Source organism: Phaethon aethereus (assembly GCF_964289735.1).
Source record: "Phaethon aethereus genome assembly, chromosome: 4".
NCBI classification, from domain to species: Eukaryota; Metazoa; Chordata; class Aves; order Phaethontiformes; family Phaethontidae; genus Phaethon; species Phaethon aethereus.
The window spans coordinates 84039812-84059046 of record NC_138578.1 but is presented as its reverse complement, the minus strand read 5'-3'; the positions used below and the strand labels follow the sequence as shown (position 1 = coordinate 84059046).

General features: G+C 45.3%; 1 protein-coding gene across 2 annotated transcripts in view; it reads right to left on the bottom strand.

The window, feature by feature from the left end:
• Window positions 1-19235, bottom strand: part of EXOC6B (exocyst complex component 6B) — a 315222-nt gene that overhangs the window by 51780 nt on the left and 244207 nt on the right. The window lies entirely within an intron of this gene.

Below are 19235 nucleotides of genomic sequence, written 5' to 3'. Positions count from 1 at the left end.
AGGTTGTCCATTTATCTGGAAGGCAGTCCGGTTACACTGCCCTTTACTTTTACAAACACCACGCCACCGCGAGCTTGCTCATTTTATTTTAAAGCCAAAAGGGTGGCAGGCAGCAAGTGCAGAAACTCGACATCTCGTTTTTAAGCGAGGCGTGCAGGGGAGCGGTGGCAGAGGGGTGCTAGGAGCCTCACCGACCTCCCAGGCCCGGCTCTTCTCCTTGCGCTGCTGGCTGGTGGGTGCTCGGCATCTCCAGCTCCCCGTGCAGCTCGTCCTGCTCCAAGGACTCCGCTCCCAGGGTTGAGAGGCTGCAGCAGATCCAAAGATCCCACGGCAGAGCGGCACCCCGCGGGGTCGCTCGGGGCTCCAAGCTCAGCGGGAGCCTTTCTACAGGCAGAGGCTGCTCCCATGGCACGGACGAATGTCCTCGAGAAACTAAATGCCATCACACGCGTGGTGATTTCCAGCCTCATTGATGGAAGACAGATTTAAGCTCCTGTGCAAGAGCCAGGCTGCTGCATCCAAATGCTTCCCCGCTCCCCTAAATAGCTGATTTCATCAAAAGATCCAATTGCAATCCTATCATTTACCATAAAAAAAAAAAAATCCTCTTAGCATAATCTACTTTAAAAACTAAATCTCATTTGTAGGTTATTATAGCTGCTACAGTCTGTAACATCTGTGCACGGAGCCCCCGTGAATTTTGAGAAGAGGGAGCAGGAGTCGGTTGTCCTTGAGTGTTTTGACAAGTTTCTGTAGTGCTGGATGCAGCCGGCTCATTAGTTACAGCGCTAGCCACAAACAGTTTCAATAACTTGCACAAAAAGCTGCTCGAAAAGACAGTGGAAAACATATGAATAAAAATCCAAATCAAAGCGATGGCATTAACGAGATCTGTGCTGAGTTTCAGGGTCCATCACTCAGCTCATTGTCAGCTCCAGCCTCCAGCCACCATCTGTGTGTTTTCCATTTAGACTAGGCTGACAGGAGCAATAATCGTGTTTTCGCTACTCTTCGCAAACCACCTATCACACTTTTGGGGCAAGACTGTTAGTTGTTGACCATAAACAGCTAAAATGACCCTCTTCCACTCTAAATTTTAAAGTATGTTTTAAAAGAGGAGGTTCGGGTCCCATAGGAGTTTGCAAGAAGACAGTTACCCTGGAAAAAAAAAGGAAAAAAACCCCTTTTTTTCCCCATTACTACTTGGCTTTTTCTCAATATCCACATATATCAAGGCTTTTCATGGAGGAGAGGAGGAAAGAGAGGCACGAGGACTCTGGCCAAGACGACAGCCAGCGCGGGGTGCACCGCTCCGCACCGGTCCCTGCCGACTCCGTCCCCAACCCAAGAAACCTGGATCCTATTAGTGGCTTTGGCAAAGCCTTTGGGCCAGCACTTTGCTCGTGTGAACGACTCCTGTGACTCGAACAGCGGGACTTTCCTGCTCCGTGATTCAGTCTCCGTCCCAGCGGGGCTGCTGGGGCCGAGTTCAGAGTTTCGGGAACCTCTGAGGAAGAGGAGTGATGGGATGCTGGCAGATGGGCGGTCTCTGCTTTGAAGAAGTAATTATCAGAAACATTGATAATTTGCTTTTCAAGATTTTTGGACCTGTACAACAGGTGGAGATTTGTCCTGAAACACTGCAATGCTCAGCCCTGGAAGAAAAAGGCTGGCCAGCCAGCAGGGCTGCAACGTTTTGCCCAAATCTTTTTAAATCAAAGCCAACAGAAACCCTCAAAATGACCCAAAAAGCAAAGGGCAGATGAATCCCATTCTTCTGTGACCTCTGGGCGGGTGGTTTCCTTCCAGAAAGAATTCTCTATAATTCTTTCAACTTTCCACTAGTTTAATTTAAAAGAAAAATTTAAAAAGAAATCTCAAATGTGCTTTCCAACCTTGGCACTGTATCTAAACAGTTTTGCCTTGTAGAATAGTTGTGCAAACACTTTGCATGCGTCCTTCAGATAGGCCTTTAGTAGGACATCAGCAATCCCAAATTTTTCAGGACTACACTGGTCCCAAACTCAAAGCTGAGAGTTATGAGGTTAATAATTTTAGTACCTACCAACCTAAAAGGCAGCTACAGTGAAAAAAGAACCAGAGCCTTCTTGAAGCAACCAGCAAAATGATGAGAAACAGCGGCACAGAAGAAATCACAAGGAAAAAACCAAACATTTCCCAATGGGAGAAGAGGTGGGAAAGGGGTCCAAGGAGGTTGGAGAGCCTCTGGACAAGGTCGTGAACAACCTGGCATGAGCCCTGCTCTGGACAGGAGATGTTGGGACAGAGACACCCAAGGGTCCCTTCTAGCCAATACTCCTCTGCACTACACGGTCATATTCTGGATTTTTTTTCCCAAAGAAGTAAGAGTTATTTTGGACATCCTACTTTAATTTAAAGCTCATTGAATGTCTGAATCTGTTTCCTTACTGTTTTTCAGGAAACACTAAGATTACAAATAGGAAGGAACAAGACGGGTAGGAGGAGGACAGAGTAAGGAACAGAGATCTGTATGATAAGATCATACATGACAAGGAAGAAAGTGATAAGGCAAAACAAGAGCAAGTATGTATACACACAGGTATATGCCTGCACGCAGAAAGGTATCAGAGGCTGCCGAGAACAAGAATATACCAGTGCTCCCAACTGGTACAACTTTCTCATTAAGCACAGCTAAACGTAGCTGTGAGAAGCCACCAAGAATTTAGTTACTCTACAAGGGCCAGATCTTGCCCAAGACTTCAGCAAATTTGCCATTGGCTTAATTTGACAAATATCCAACTTAGTAGTCTATTCAAACTCTCCATCTTTAAGGAAAGACTCAAAATCTACCATCAATCTTGCTATCATCACCTCCAGACTTCCCCAGGACACCGAAGGTGAGAAAACCTTCAGAAATGCATTTCTGAATAAATTTCTGAAGAAATCTGCATTTCCATCTGTTCCACAGAAAATGGCTAAAAGGGAACGTGCTGCTCTGGCTTGAGGCTGCGATGCCCTTGCTGGGGGTCTCATGTACCTTCCACCGCTGGAGTGGGTTTTAGATTCTGATTAAAAGAGTATTAAAGTGCTTATTCAAGAGAAAACCACAGCAAATTATGTAAATTCTGCAAACAAATCCAATCTAAAAATTAAAATGTGCTTTCCAACCTTGGCACTGTATCTAAACAGTTTTGCCTTGTAGAATAGTTGTGCAAACACTTTGCATGCGTCCTTCAGATAGGCCTTTAGTAGGACATCAGCAATCCCAAAGTTTTAATTCAAAACTCGATTTCTGCATTAACTCACTGCACTGCTCCGTTCAGACCCAGAACTTGAACATCTCATCACCCTGAGCCCTGTGCTCCAGCTGGGACGGGTGGGAATCCCTGCAGGAGAAATCAAAGTTTCTCCTCTTCACCTGAACTGACGTGTCAAGAAACAAAACCCAGGCAGGAACCTCCTTTCTCTTCCTTGTCTGTATCTTGCTTGGGGATCAGGTCTGCAAGTTGCTTACAGAATCACAGAATCATTAAGGTTGGAAAGGACCTTTAAGATCATCAAGTCCAGCAATCAACCCAACACCACCATGCCCACTAAATCATGTCCTGAAGCTACAGAACAGGCTGCTTCAGAGAAAGCAATAATGAGCATTTTTCACACACGTTTTACAATGGTTGAATCTGCTTCGCAGTTTCCAAATACACAGAAAGGTATTCCCTGACTGAACTCTCATGTTCAAAACGAACCACAGCTTGTACAGTAAATTGGTAGGTCCCACATCTGTGTGATGCCCATTTAGAAATAAAGCCAATCAAGACAGTGTCAGTTGATAATTTGAGTCAAACAACTCTCGGTGTAACTGCAGAGCACAAGGTTTCCCTTCAAGCAAACTGTTGGGTGCTTGAATACAGCAAGGTATGCATCAGAGCAGCGACACAGACCTGCAAATAGACAGGTTGAGGAGGAGGAATGAGAAAATTAAGCCAAAACGTTCCTAGTTCACATTGCTACCTCTACAATGGCAATGCAGCCTATGAAGATACAGAAGTTGGTCTTTGAACGTACCAGAAGAGAATAAAAGTATTAAGACAATGCAAGCACCAAATAGAAACAAAAAGCTGGCAGTATCCAGAGTTGGACTTGTTTTAAAAGGGTTTAATAACAAGGCAAAACGATTAAGACAGAGCTTCAACGGCCTTAAAAACGATGTCCTGCATATGGTGCATGTAGCTGCTTGGCCAGCTGCACCCGCTATCACCAAGGCAATGTCCAACTTCTAACAGGGAATGAAAAGGCAGAAAGATAAAGGCCAGATCCTGCACACCAGCCAGGATAAGGATGCTGGAAGAAGCAAACCAGCGAAGCCCTGCTGTTCTGTAGGTGGCCATGGATGGCTAACAGCTCAGGTTCGGAAATGCTTTCTCGCAAACATCTCTAGAGGGTCCGTGGAGCAGTTGAATGCAGGTTCCCATGGAGCAGACCTGCCTTGCAGATGCACCAAAGCAGGTGTTTGTTCCTTCAAGTCATCCCACTGGTGAACAATTTTGATAGAACAAATCATTTAAACCTCAAACTCAACGCTGAGAACAGCAAACACCATTATCTCGAGCTCTCGTTTGAACTTAATCCAAGCTGAGAGGTGCCCACCAGGACGGCACCTCCCAAGCATGGTGCTGGGACATGTCTGAGGGTGATTTTGGAGAGGACAGGTGCCACCCATCAAAGCACTGGTGCTGCTGTTGACCGTGCCTTAAACCTACTGGGGACAACTCCAAATCCCCTTGCAGAGTCGGTAAATGAACTACCCTGACCCCTCAACGGGGTGCGACGGCAAACGAGTCAGTAAATGACAGCATTGCACAGACCATGCTTCCTCCAGCTCTTCGCTCTCCCCTTCTCCTGTCTATATGCTGATTTTCTAGGCTATTTTTTTTCCTTCTGGCCTTACCTAATGAACTGCTGAATCAGTTCGACACCTCCAAGCCATGACAGATGGCTCCACACGTAGCTGCTAATGTGCTGGAAACCACCGACGGATGCCGCTGGCTGCCTGAGCCTAGCACGCAGCCATGGGGGAGCCTTACTGGAGGGGGTTACGTTTCAGTGGGTTTGTGCCTTTTTCCACTAGTTATATCGTAAGTGTGATCGGATGAGAGAAAGAATAAAAAAATACTATTTCCACAGTCCATTACATCACCTTTTCCTCTTGGAAAACTTTGTAACTTCATATATACGTATCCATATAGTCCCACACAAGATGTACTATCTCTTTACAGGCGCAGAGTATTCTCATCATGTATATTAAAGGATAATCTATAGGAAAAATACTCTACTAGAGAGAAATTTGGGCTGGAGACTTCCTCTGCCTTCGGAGAAAGCCGCAAGTGGCTAAAAGGCAGAGATATATTTAAATGCCCTAAATTACAGAGTCTGCAGTTAAGTCCATGAGCGATGCTCCTCTGCAGGGCGATGAGCGTCTGGGATGCCAGGCGATGCCACGGAAAACTCCCACCCCTTCGAGGGGGTAAAATCGAAGCAGCATTTTTCCACAAACTGGGAAATGACACGTGCACATCACTTTCATCAACCTGCTTCCACAACCATACAGAGTAACGTGCCCAAGAGGTTATACAGCAAGTCTGGACCCCAGTCATTTCAAATAATAATGCCTACCTCCACCAGGCAGAAGAGAAAATTGTGTGAACTCAGGTTGACCTTAAAGAAATCCCTTAACCTAAAAATATAAAAGACAAACTGTTTCCACTGAGAGCTGCTATATAAAACCACCCTCAATAAAAGCGCCGGACTCCTTTCAAACTAACCTCAAACATGAAGCAAATTCCAGCCTGCTATTTTCCTCTGGCATCCCGGAATGTACATCTCAAGGACAGAACTGGCTGTTCAAATTAGCTCCTACTCCTGCAGAAGCGATTGTTTTCAAACACTTTTGAAAAGCAATTCCGCACAGGGTGTGCATTCCAGGGAGGATTCCCTCCCCCCTCCAGATTTTAAACATTAAGAGGAGCAGAGCAATAACAGACTTCATACACTTCGGTTCCAAGTTGCCACAAAAAAGAAGAAAAGATGCATCATATTTTTTGGTTTTTTCTTTGTAGTGTACTCACAACAACTTAATACCATGTAGAATCATAAAATCATAGAATCATTTCGGTTGGAAAAGACCTTTAAGATCATAGAGTCTGACCGCAGATGCCTCTGACCTGGGACTGAATCCTCCAGAGGCCAGTAACAGGTTCACATGAGAACAAGTCAAGCCATTTGCAGAGAGACTCCACTTTCGTGAGTGGCTTTGTGCTCTGAGTCAGCGTGAGGACTATTTCTGGGTACGGGGCACACCCGACGAGACTATCTACTCAGGTTCGCTTAATCTTTGAAACAAAAGATTCCTATCTCCCATCGCTGTCATTCCTGCTTACCACATCATTTCCCCATCAGCCCTCATGTCAGCAACCAAATTAAAGTATTACACCCTGGAACATTTAATGTGATTAGATCAGAGGAGTATTTACTCTTCCACTTGGGCAGATGTGACTGCTGTGAACAGGAGGATGGGGAGATGCCAAGCGAGTCTCGGCGTGGTACACACCTATTGCTCCTCTCTGGCTGGCTGGCTCTGACATCACATTAATAAAAAAGTCAGAGCTTTTTTTTTTTTAAATGTTATTCAGCATATCAGGGTGCTCCAGCCCATACTCAAAACATACACACGTTTTAAATAAAATGCAGAGATGCATGCATCCACCCAGGACAACCTGAACTTCCAATGCCAGGAACACCCAGCCCCACCCAGCCCAGCACCCACAGGGGGAGACAGAACCAGACAGTTCATAGGAAGCTACAAAAAAAAAAAAAATTACAGAAATTAAATCTGTTGCTCACAAGAGGTGTCATCCCAAACGACACAAAACTCCCAACTACATGCCAGAAACGAAAGCTCTGCAACTTCTATGTCTGATCAAACCAAGCCACAGCCCAAACTTTGACTGGCCAACCACCACAGCTGAGCGATTAATCAAAAACTACAAGAACCGAGTCACAGAGCTAAATTACCCGATTTAATGAAGTCAGGATTTGCTCAAGCAAGATGAAGGCTCTTGGTGACGCACAGATTCCACCCGTCGCCATCCCAGCAGATTACCCGGGAAGCACAAGTTGGGTCAACAAAGTTGGGCCAGCTAACATCTAGTATTACAGTATTTACTTATTTTTTTAAGAGCTCATTCACAGCTCTTAAAATTGTGAATATATTCTTACAGCTGAATGCTCAAACTTCAGTCAAAATAACTCAAACATCTCCTGAAAGCCTTCCTCCCCATGAAAGAGAAGTTTCTCAACCAACGTGAGTTTGTATCAGGGAACAAACGTCAGGATCTCCCCATCACTCCTCTGGCAGACCTTTCCAAATTCATGCCATGCGCTGCTTTTCCCAGGGACCTCCCCTCCAAACTGCAGCTTTTCTGGTACTCGCTTGGCTCCAAAGCATAAAAATTCTTAAAGCAAGTAAAAAGTTCACTCCTGCCCTCTGCAAACAGTCAGAACTGCTCTGGAGAAGGAAAAGGATGGATGCTTCTCCTCCCTGATGGGATCAATGAGGGACTTGATGTCTGGAATAAGAGGACGTAAAACTCCACCCGTTTTCTGCAGCATGCCGTTGCTCAATAGCAACAGCTACCTAACCCCATTTAACCACAGCTACCCTACAGAACAAAGCACCAAAAAAGAGAGGATCCCCAAGCAATCCAACATCCCGAATCGCACCAAGCAAGTGGCACAAGCTCAGCAATGAAGAGTTAAGAATAAATTTGGTGCTTCACTCTTCTGCAGCAAGATCTTCCAGCCACAACTATGTTTTTTTGGTCCTTTCTTCGCAGCAATCTAAAAGGATGATGCAGCTCCCTGAAGCCAACTTTAATGGATCCATTCAAGCAACAGCCTCGCTCTGCAATTATCTTGCCTATCCGGTCCAACTAATGTGCTTGTTTACACTATCTGGCAAACTCCAGATCGAGTGTCATTTCGTCACCGGGATTCTTTTGCCTAAGCCAAGACCAACAGACCATGGTGGCAATTTAAACGCTGAAAGCATGCACAGTATCGATCCACGAGACTTGACGCCGGCTAGCTGTTACACGAAAACACATCCCCCAGGGAACTGCCTTCGGCACAGCCTGATAGAGAAGGAGAATTTAAATGAATGAAGGAGAAGCCGACTGAAGAGATTAATAGGCATGAGCACGTGACCTGAATAAATGCTGCACTTCGTGTGGTTTGTTAAGGTTTATTAGAAAGAGTGAGGGATTATCCAAGAGAACCATGTGAAAACAACTGGTGACGGGTCTTTGCAGCAGAAACCTGTCTGGCATCTCGGAACAGCCCCACCGATGCAGACACGGTGCCTAAGAACATGTTAAAGCATCCAGTAATAACAGGCACTAAATGAACAGATTACAGTTAAATATAATAAACACTGTCTGGAGTCATATGCGTCCCTTCCCCTCACCTCTCTTCCTCCACTTTTGGGGTTGACCTGTCTGCAAGCACAGGAAGATACGCCCATGGTGGAAACCACCCCACCCCTGTGGGAAGCAGCCAGATATTTCTGCTTTTCGGTGCGGAAGAGTCAGAGGTTCAAAACCATTACAAAACACGTGTTTTTGACAAGAGGGGCATCAGCCACCCTCTCTGTGTGCGTTGGAAGGGTCTCCTGCAGCAGGCTTTGTAGATACGTGGTCTGAAAGACGTTCACATCTTGCCATTAGCAATACAAAGGGAGTGGGAGGTGGAGGAGAAGACTTCATGGTTCTTCCATTGCTTAACCTCAACAGAGCCAAGTGAGATGCACGTTTTCTGCTTGGACCCATCAGAAGCCATAGGGATGCCACAACCATCTCCAGAGGAAAGTTCATCTCACCTGCAACCTCAATAGCCTTGGAGATATGTCAACCCCTTGGAGAAAGGGTGGAGCCTGCAAAATGGAGGCCTGCCACTCTGCTTCATCTCACCTTAGGTGTTACTTCAAGCAACACGTGATGCACTGTGAACCGTTACGGAGCACAATCAACACACTCTCCTGCAAAGCAGAAACTCGTCGGTAGGCCACTTCCATTGCCACACACACAGATGTACTGTTCCCCTCGCCCTCGTTTACTCTCCTCTGCATTGCCTGGACAGTCCTGAAAGTTCAGGAGGTACTCTTGGTCCAGAAGGAACCTGTCCTCACTTTGTTCAATCTTCATACCTGCTCTTAGGTCCAGGTGCAAAATCTGTGTGTGTGTTAGACTGGTTTCACCTACAGCCAGATCCTCCAACAAGCCCCACAGCAGAAAACTGCCACTCCTCTGCGCTGGTGGTTGGACCACCTCAATCTTTATCAGTTAAAGACCATTAGCCTAATTGCTCTCTTCCTCCCTATATATTGTAGCATACAGAGCCCTCTGAGCACTCTGCTGATCTCACATACCATCTTGGAAGTCACACGTTGTTTTGGATACGTATAAAAATAGGCAATAATAAGGGTACTTATTCTAATAATTTACTCAAAATTGCACACTCGATTTCTAATGCTTGTTAAAACTCTGACATTTTGGTGAAGTTAGTTACATTTCTAGGATTAAGTGGGCAGGAATGCAAGGTCAACCTGAAAGCTAGAAAGTCAACTGAGGATATTTCTGGTTTGTTCACTTTAACATTGAGCATGAAGGATCATAAGAATAATCATAGAATCACCTAGATTGGAAAAGACCCTTAAGATCATTGAGTCCAACCGTTAATGTAACACTACCAGGTCCACCACTAAACCATGTCCCTAAGCACTACATCTACACATCTTTTAAATACCTCTAGGGATGGTGATTCAACCACTTCCCTGGGCAGCCTGTTCCAGTGCTTAATAACCCTTTTTGGTGAAGAAATTTTTCCTAACATCCAATCTAAACTTCCCCTGGTGTAACTTGAGGCTGTTGCCTCTCGTCTTCCCTCAGTCACACAAAGCAGATCAGGTCCTAAAGAGAGGTATCTGGTGCTCTTTTAGGCACCTAAGTGCATTCACCAGCTGCTAGTCCAGCAAGGCACAAGTCTCTTGAATGCCTGTGTCCTATCTACCTGTCTCTTGTGGACAGTGAGGATACCTCTGGGCTTCTACAACAGCAGCAGACATCCGCATTTAGACACCTGTACCACTCCCCTCCTATTCTAGAGGAAAACTGCACTTAAACACTGAAGCACCGATTTAGAGCAAGAGCACAAAACTTCCCACTATCACCAGGTCAATCTGTAAGCTCTCCTAATAGAACCAACCTAGAAAATAACCCATTTATACATTTAACAGCAACAACCATTGCGTTGCATTTAAAAACAAACACACATGCCCTGGAATCAACAGAACCTATAGGAATGCAAATTACTATTTTCATGATGGTATGGGGGGAACTAATAGAAAAGTTGAAATAAATCATACTGTAGTGTTCCTTGTTATATAGTGCCACCTTGCTGTCAATTCATCAATAAGAATGACAACTGCGAAGGACTGATGCCTTTACGCAAGATGTGCAGTGCGTTCACCTCAAGCGACCAAGCTTCACGAAGGAATCATTGGCCAAAATAGTATTAAAGTCATCTTAAAACAATCCTGAGATTCCATCTCTGCACTTATTCGGAGGACACACCTCCCCTCTGCTGGTTTCTTCCGATGCTCCGGTATGGCCGTCATTCCTGCACTTGCTCTCCACAGCTTCAGCTCGAAGCATGAAGGAGAGGTCAAGTTCCCCCTCCTCTGTCTCCTCTCCTTCATAGGGCTCTTACACAGCAGAGTCACCTGCCCTTCCTCACAAACTTTATCTCATTTATTAACCTCTTAATCCACGTGTATGGCACTACATAAATGCTCGTCAATATGTGTACTCTAAATCAAATGGAAAAAAATCAATGGCAGAGTCTGACAACAGACTGCTCTGGGATCGGTTGTCCAAGAGGCAATCAATAGCTCTTCCCTGAAGGATACGGGGTACCAAAGGCTTCTCAAACCACTGCCTTGCCACTGAAGCCACCTTGATGGACAAAAGCACCAGTGGTCCTGTCTTGCGTACTTTCTCCAGATGTTCATCCTGCCACTGGTGGCTTTTTGCTATGCGCCCGGTGTTTCAGCAAGTTGACTGCTTGACTGGCAAACTATTGCCATAGGCTTTCCAAGAGCTAACGTTTCCTTGCTCTGAAATGACAACCCAGCAATCCAGCTGCACTTGAGAGATCCCAAGGAGAAGAATTACACAGATGCATCAGGATACTGTTTCCCTATGGCTTCAAAGACAAGACTGCTCTGCAAAACTGACTTTACCACCCACCGAGGTCCATCTGACGCATTCCAGGGAGACCCAGCAGCTGAGCCGAGCAACTCTTCACTTTCACAGCAGCAACAGGAGCTCTCAGGGGAGAAAAAAAAACCCACGTTGCACAAGGTGAAGCTAGGATGTCATGAAAGGCAGCTCCACAAAGGCTTCTTTATGGACGGCTCTTCCTCACCAGCTCAAGAGTGACAGCTCCCAAGCACGCACAGATCGCCGGAGCAGATTCGGTTTCACAGGCGGGGATGTTGAGGTGAAGGGCAACCACCTCTGGCCCTCTCTATTCCCCATCAATCCTGCCTCAATCAGCAGGTTAAAGGTGAAAGTGGGCCTTATAACTCCAGCGGTGTCCGTTTTCCCAGTCAGACGACTGTCTCACAGCCTCCTGCAATTACAGGGCACAGCGGGGAGGAGATCTCTCCTCCCACCACCACAGGCCAGCTCCTGCTGTTCATGCTCCGTGGCAGACACCTGAATTAACAGCAACCTGCTCCAGGCTGGATGGACCACGAGAAGCCAGAGCTGAGGGTGCTCAAGAGGAGGAAGGGTCTACAGTCGAGTCTTAGAGGAATAAAACCCAACTAAAACATGTTCCCACTCTGGTGCAAGGTCCCCTTTTGCTGAGGTTCTTCATGGAGTCCCATCCGAGTGGTTGCACTGCATGTTTTACCATAAAATATACACAAAAACAAGAGAAAGGAATAATAAGTGATCACATAATGTTTTACTGAATCGCTCTTAGCACACAGCCTTGGAAAGAAAAATGTAATTTCTGTGTTAACATCAGCAGATGGACACAGTGGCGTGGGGTGTATGGGACCAAATCCCAGACCTGGCCACAGTGCGGAAAGCCCAATTGTTCCTCAGTGAACCCCAAGGGTCAGCCTAAAGCACCAACTAAGGTGAGAACAAGTATCTCCCACCCCACCATCTTCTGATTTCAACATTCTAAGCCTGGTGCACTGTTTACATGACATCTCGAGGAATTCAATGCCCAACCAGGAGGCAGAAAAGTCTATTCCTCGCTTTCAAATTCCTCATTTCCTCCCTTTATTTCTTTTGTCTAGCCCAAAAATCTCCAAAGGAAAGAGGATTTGATTGTTTGTTTGTTTTTATTGTTCCAGTCTGTGAAGTGTCGACAGGCTCCACAATTTCCATTGCCATGCCTTAACGAAAGAAATCCAGGCAGCGCTCTCCGCGTAAGAGAAGTGCTAACAGAATATGTTTGCACTCTTGATTTTTTTTGTTTGAAGGCTCCGGGGAGCATCCAGGCACTTTTAATTCCTCGCCATGCCAAAACATCCTTCCTGGATCAAGAGTGATGGATTCTGACCGAGTCCGAGAAGCCGAACGGACTAGGGATCTGTGTGATTTTAATATAATTGAACTACAAAAGGCTATGTTTAAAGTAACACTAAGACCAGCTTAAACCCACCAAAGCAAGAAAAATCAGAGTTAAGGCTCTAAATCTGCTCTGAGCTCACGCCTTTGTGTGTCTTTCCCTCTCCCCATCCCCTTTCTGCAGAGCACAGCGAGCAGCAGCTTGGATTTTCAGCACAAACTTTGAAGCATCCTTCCTTTGTGAGTCAGACAGTTAACACTGATTTAAAAATAAATAAACTACTTAATGTGCCCTTTTCAAATACTGTTGGGTTTTGGGCACTAAAAAAAAAAAAAACCCCAACAAAAAAAAAGTACCCTGAGCCTAACAAGCAAGAAACACAGTGGTTTGGCCACGACCCTGGAATGTCCTTCCTGGTGCACCAGGTTAGCCGCAGCCCGGGGGATTCCTGCATGGCTCCCTGGGCAATGCCTGCCCGACAATCCATGTCTGAGCACATCTCCATGGGCATTCGCATAAAGATGCATCGGAGTGGAGAAAAAATGCCTCTATATGTCATACGTGATGGGTCTCCAACGTGGAGCACCTGTCCCAATCAGTACTCTGGGTAGGCTGAGCACCACCAGAGGTGCTGGAAGGGCATGCCCTTGCACTGGGGTCCAGCCTGACCTTTAGCAGGTTCCAAAGCAGCTTTCAAACCATCTCTTGCTACTTCTTAGGTGTGTCATAACTGACATAACTCTGAGACAGCTTTTAATCAAGGTCCAAATGGTTTCCAGAAAAGAGAAAGCACCTTGGTCTGATGTTACCAACAGGCATTGAAGTGGATGGTGCTCACACCAAAGCAGAAGGTTCAGGTGATATTAAGGTTACCTGAAGGCTGCCTACTGGAGAGGGACATTTTACCGGGGCATGTAGTGATAAGACAAGGGGTAACGGCTTTAAACTGAAAAAGAGGAGATTTAGATTAGATGTAAAGAAGAAATTCTTCATTGTGAGAGTGGTGAGGCACTGGAACAGGTTGCCCAGAGAAGTTGTGGATGCCCCCTCCCTGGAAGTGTTCAAGGTCAGGCTGGATGGGGCTTTGAGCAACCTGGTCTAGTGGAAGGTGTCTCTGCCCATGGCAGGGAACATGGTTGGAACTAGATGACCTTTACAGTCCCTTCCAACCCAAACCATTCTAAGATTCTATGATCCTAAAAGCATGAAATAAGGCAAAAAAAGGTCCCTCATTAAACATCTGCAGGGTTCTACTTGTTAATTTTAGTAGGTTTTTTTACAGTCATTCCCTCCATCTTATCTTTCTATTTCTTCACTTCTTCCAGTTTCCTAGGGAGACACAGGGTGGGAGACAGGTGACGGAGACACCTAAATATCTTGACTAATGGAAACTGAAAGGGCATTTGAAGCACAAGGGGTCACGAGGAAATAGATCCCACATCCTCATGTGATCTCCAGATGTTGAGGACCTTGGGGACACCTTGTTCGCAGGTGAAACAGGTACCGTGCTCTCACGATAGCAGGCTTCTAACCTGAACTGAAGGGTATGGCCAGCTCCACCTTTCAAAGAGTAGATGACTCATACAATACAAGTTCAGTAAATTCATAAGGCTTTAAATGGGCCTTAAATCTATAACATTACACAAACTATTACTTTCTACCAAGTGATTACAGCAAACATTTACAAAGGTAATTTCATTCCAAATATGGATTTAGACAACAAACCCAGGCATTTCTTGAGAGAGAAAGCTAATGTACAACTCTCTGTTGTTGTTGTTAACAAAATTATTGTATTATCCCATGCAGATAACTTTTGCGAGGAAACTCAGCATGACGCTGGAGTGGCTCAGACACCACTGAGGTCCACCATAAATTAACACCAGACTACAGCTTTGAAATCGGTTTCCCCAGGCAATCTGGCATTTGGAAAAAACAGCATAATTTGGGTCTAGAGCAGAGAGGTGTGACAGAGGATGAAGGCGATAATATCTCCGCTTCTGGGAAGCTGATGTGGCTATGGCTTCTGGAAGCCTAGAAAACCATCTATCACATTCATGGGTGTTAGGAAACACACTACCATTTAACTGGCAGTAATGTGTTCGCTGTAAGTCAGACGCATTTGGCCTGCCTTTTCTGGTCTCCATCATCTGTTTAGACTCTTCAGGTCTTCATGTTTGCACAAGACACAGAAAAATGGGCAGTTATTAGTTGGCCTGTAGGCACTACTGTAATGAACATGATTAATAATGGTGGATGCATTATCCAAAAGATACCAATCAGTGGAAGGAACTCGGAGAGGAGCAACAAAAGTAATTAACAGCCTGGAGATATGATCTTAACAGCAAAACCCTCTATTTAAGGGTAATGATAAAACTAGCTCAAACCCATCATTGCTGGGTAATTAAGAATTAAGGCTGCAACTGGAACATGTGTCTTCACACCTCTTGTTTCCTTAGTGCACAAGGAGATGACATTTGCAATGAAAGATTAATAGAATTCAGCATTTCGCTTGACACGCAGCTGCGGGCAGGGCATGCAGGACTGCTCTCGAGAGCCAGCGAAGGGCTTCAGATCGCCGAACTGGAGAGGAGAATGCGGCAGAGGCCATGCGGCAACGCTTAAATAATTAAAGCAAGCACAATTAAGCAAGGACAGAATACAGGGCAAACACAAGAGTAAAGGCACACAGTTAAAAGGACAGGAGAGAATGTAAGTTAAGTGAGATGTAAAATGTGAATGTTGTCTTCCTATGGTAAAATCCCCTTGCAAACAGCATTAAACACTAAAGGTGACCAGAAACCAAAATGTACAAGAGTGCCTCTCAAAAAAAATAGTGCATAGATCCCCCCAGGCTGCAGCCTTTGGCCAGAGCGGTGCAACGGGCGTTTGGGAGAACCAGCCGAGCTGTGAGGCCAAAGATGGGCAAGGTAGTGGGCCGGGGGATGGCAGCCTACAGAACACTTTGGAGATGGAAAATAGCAATTGGCAAGGAAGCAGATGAGCTGAAACCCGTGAGTCACCTTTTCATCTCTGCCTTACTGCATCCAATGACTAACGCGGCAGCTACTCTGTCTGCAACGTCTCTTATGACAGAAACCTGTGCTTCAGACACAAGCAAGTACATGCGAAGAGGAGACACCTCGCCGGGATAGGTAACTTAGCTGATCCTCCCTCTAATACGATCTTCAACTTCTGTTGCATCTACCAGCAAAACAAGTGGGGACAAATAAGCCAAACCAGTTTCACATCTAACAAGCCTCTCTCCACACCACTCATGGCACTGGCAGTCCCTCTCTCAGCAGGCTCAGGACTGGCTCCAAAACTCACCCAACATCTCATTTTCACACTGCTCCTTAGATATCTCACTAGACATTGCAGGGCAGGGAAATCACATTTAACTACAAAATATAAAAACAAGTAAAAAAAACCCAAAAAACAACCCAAGGCTTCCTGCCTGGTAGGAACGAACCTGCATGCTGACCCAGATGCTGCCTCGGAGCTCTTGGAGGGACTGTCTCCATCTTCCTACCATTGAACTGCCTCAGGTAACAGAGTCGAGAGGTGGCCAGAGCCTTGCAGTGTCATGTCAAGGCACAGACCCATGAGGTCTTGGCCCTTCAGCTCAAATTTGCAAGAGCTTCCCCTAAGCCACCATGCCCAGAGCTGGATAAAGCCCTGGACCACACAGTGGCTGCAGGAGACAGGGCTACATCTCACTCGATACAGGCTCACCTTGCGTAAGTCCAAGAAGCTAAGCTGGATATCCACGAACGCCACCATTACTGTGTCTCTCAACGTGACCTCACAGCTCGCTGTTGCTGTACCCTACAACAGAGCAGGCGGTTCCCTAAAACCAAGCACAGAACCAGGAAATCCAGATTTCCCCACAGGTCTCTCTCAAGGCTGAGTCTAAGGGATGAGTTCACACTACAGCTTTTCTCCTCAATCTTGGCTCCTATTTTCAGAAAAATTTGTAGGGCTGTTACACCTTTGAAGCCCACCAACCAAATACGGCCAGAACAGGCCAGAAGGTTCAGAAGTCACTGGGGGAAATTAAGCTGGACACAAAGACAGAACAACCACACATTTCACCAGGCTAAAAGTTCCTGCCTAACTTTTTCTTTCACATCTTCTAAATGAAAAGAACTCTCCAGTAATTATGCGAGCAATACAGAAAAAATAGGAAACCTGGATGAGGGGAAGAACAACGGTGCTCAGAGCAGGGATGGAAGGGAACTATGTTCTTGAGGGGAACACTCTTTTATTAAGCATCTCTATCAGAAGTAATAGGGAAGAATTAATGCATCAGAGGGAGACCTCTCATTACCCAACTGGCCAGCATGCAACACAAACACACAATAACCACAACTGGCTTTAGAACACAGTAAAAAGAGGCATAAAATGTTTGCTATTGGACAAGCCGTAAGCAGAAGAGCTGTTCCACACCCAACAATAGCACCTGCCTGTCTTAACCTCACTGATGGGGCTTGAAGAGCTGATGCTCAAATTCATAACCACCATCAAGTTACAACCGTAAAGTAAAACAGAAAAATGATGGAGCAGAAGAATGGAACCTCCCTGTCCTCATCCCTTGCACATCCATGTGCCTCCAACAAGATGGGTTCCTGCCTGCTTTTCTCAAAATCTCCCTCAGTGCTGAAGTTTGCACTCGCAGAGGAAATTCAACACCCAGGATTTATAATTCGCTGAACAGACGGAGAGGCCTAGAGTAAGGAGCTCTAATTCATTGAGGACATTCCCTTGCTAGAGCCCAGAGTGAAATTCTTCGAGTGCTGGAGACAGATTTTCTTGGCAGGCAGCCACGAGTGTCGATCTGGCTTCTAGGAGAGATCAGCATGGCTGTGGACTGCAGCAACTTCACAGACAAACATAAAACCTTCCTCTTCAACTAACTTTCTTACAATAAACCCATGAAAATGAAAAGCTAAAACATTTCCAGCTGGCCAGAAGCTGTGGAGAGAACAGTGAACTTGTTGCATGTGCAGGCACGGGCCTGATTTGAAAGCTCCTGGAGATCTTCAGTGGCATTTGGACATTCAACAGTATTTGGACAGAAGCACCTAAGTCACTTTTGAAAGATAGATGTAGAAGACTAAATTATTTAGGCACCTTTCGTATTTTAGCAAGGTTATTTATGGACCTAAATTTATTTCAGATTTCTAACATATAGCACTGAGCGTGTAAAAGCAAAGTTTAAACTTTAAGGGGAAAAAGTAACTATATTTTCCTTGTAAAGCCTTAGATATTTGAGTATCACTGTCACACCCTTCTTATAAAAGGGCTCTTACGGAAGGATTTGAGATGCAACTTGGTTTACTTTATCACTTCATTAAATGTACTTATGGGTTTAGAACTGTCCCAGGATGGGAAGAAAAGTCCCTTTTTGAATTACTGTCTGCTCAGAATAGCAATTTTGATTCTCTCGGCTCGACTCTTTTCCTCTTTACCATACGGTGATGGAATTGCTCCCAATTTCCTTGAGCGCAAGGGGAAAATCAGGCTTCCAATGTAGAGAGGGATCTTACACTTGAGTCTGCTGCACTGAACAAGGAGGAACTCTGGTGCTTCTAGATAATGACATTTTTATAGGGGTTATTTTCCACTACAAGGATCTGTATTCAAGACACAAACTAAATCACTACATTTTTCTACCATTTTACATTTTATTGTGCTAAGACTTAATTTTGGTCATTCCCTTAAACTCAATCATCCCACATTACTTTGAAAAATTTCTCTCATCTACAATTGCTCAGTAACAGCTAGTACTAAAATATATTGGGAAGGGAGGGGCAGATCTCTTAATTTCCCTGCTTACTCGGTGCGTTTTTTGCCCAGTCATTTTTCCTCCCCACATAGCCGAGCCAGACCGCTTCTGTCTGCTCGTGCAAAGCCACACTGATTGACAGGACAGCTCCAAGGTAAGCATAAACCTACCTGAAATATAAACCTGAAATTACTTTTAACATTTTGAGAAGCCTGTCCGGATTTCAGGTTGGAAACACCCTTTCACCAACTACTTCAGTGTTCCTTCCCAGGTGAAGGAAAACAGCCAGAAACACAAACACTTTCCGGTGGTATCTTTTTCCCCGTTCGTAGCTTCAGGTCAATATTGTGTTAACATTTGGTGGCTTAGAAGAGGAAGAATGCAATATCCAAAAAGAACAAATTAAAAACAAGTTGAAGAACAAATTAAAGACCTCTTTGCTGTACCTTCATCCATCCACCCTTCCAGCTAACCCCTGCTCCCAGGCCCTGCAGCTGGAGCTGCAGTCCAACAAGAAGCACCACAGTGGTGGGAGCATTGGAGCTGTGATAGCCCCAAAGCAGCCAATGGAGCTTCACACAGATGGAGTCTGGTGACACATTACATGTCATGGGATTAGGTCATCAACAGGATGAAGGGAGCTGGGAACTATCTCATCTTTGCACGTTATTGCTAATCTCAATAAGCCGGTGATAGGTGGATTCTTCTCTACTTGGAACAATGAGATGTTGTCCATTATCTGTACAAGACTTGGCATCAACAAGCA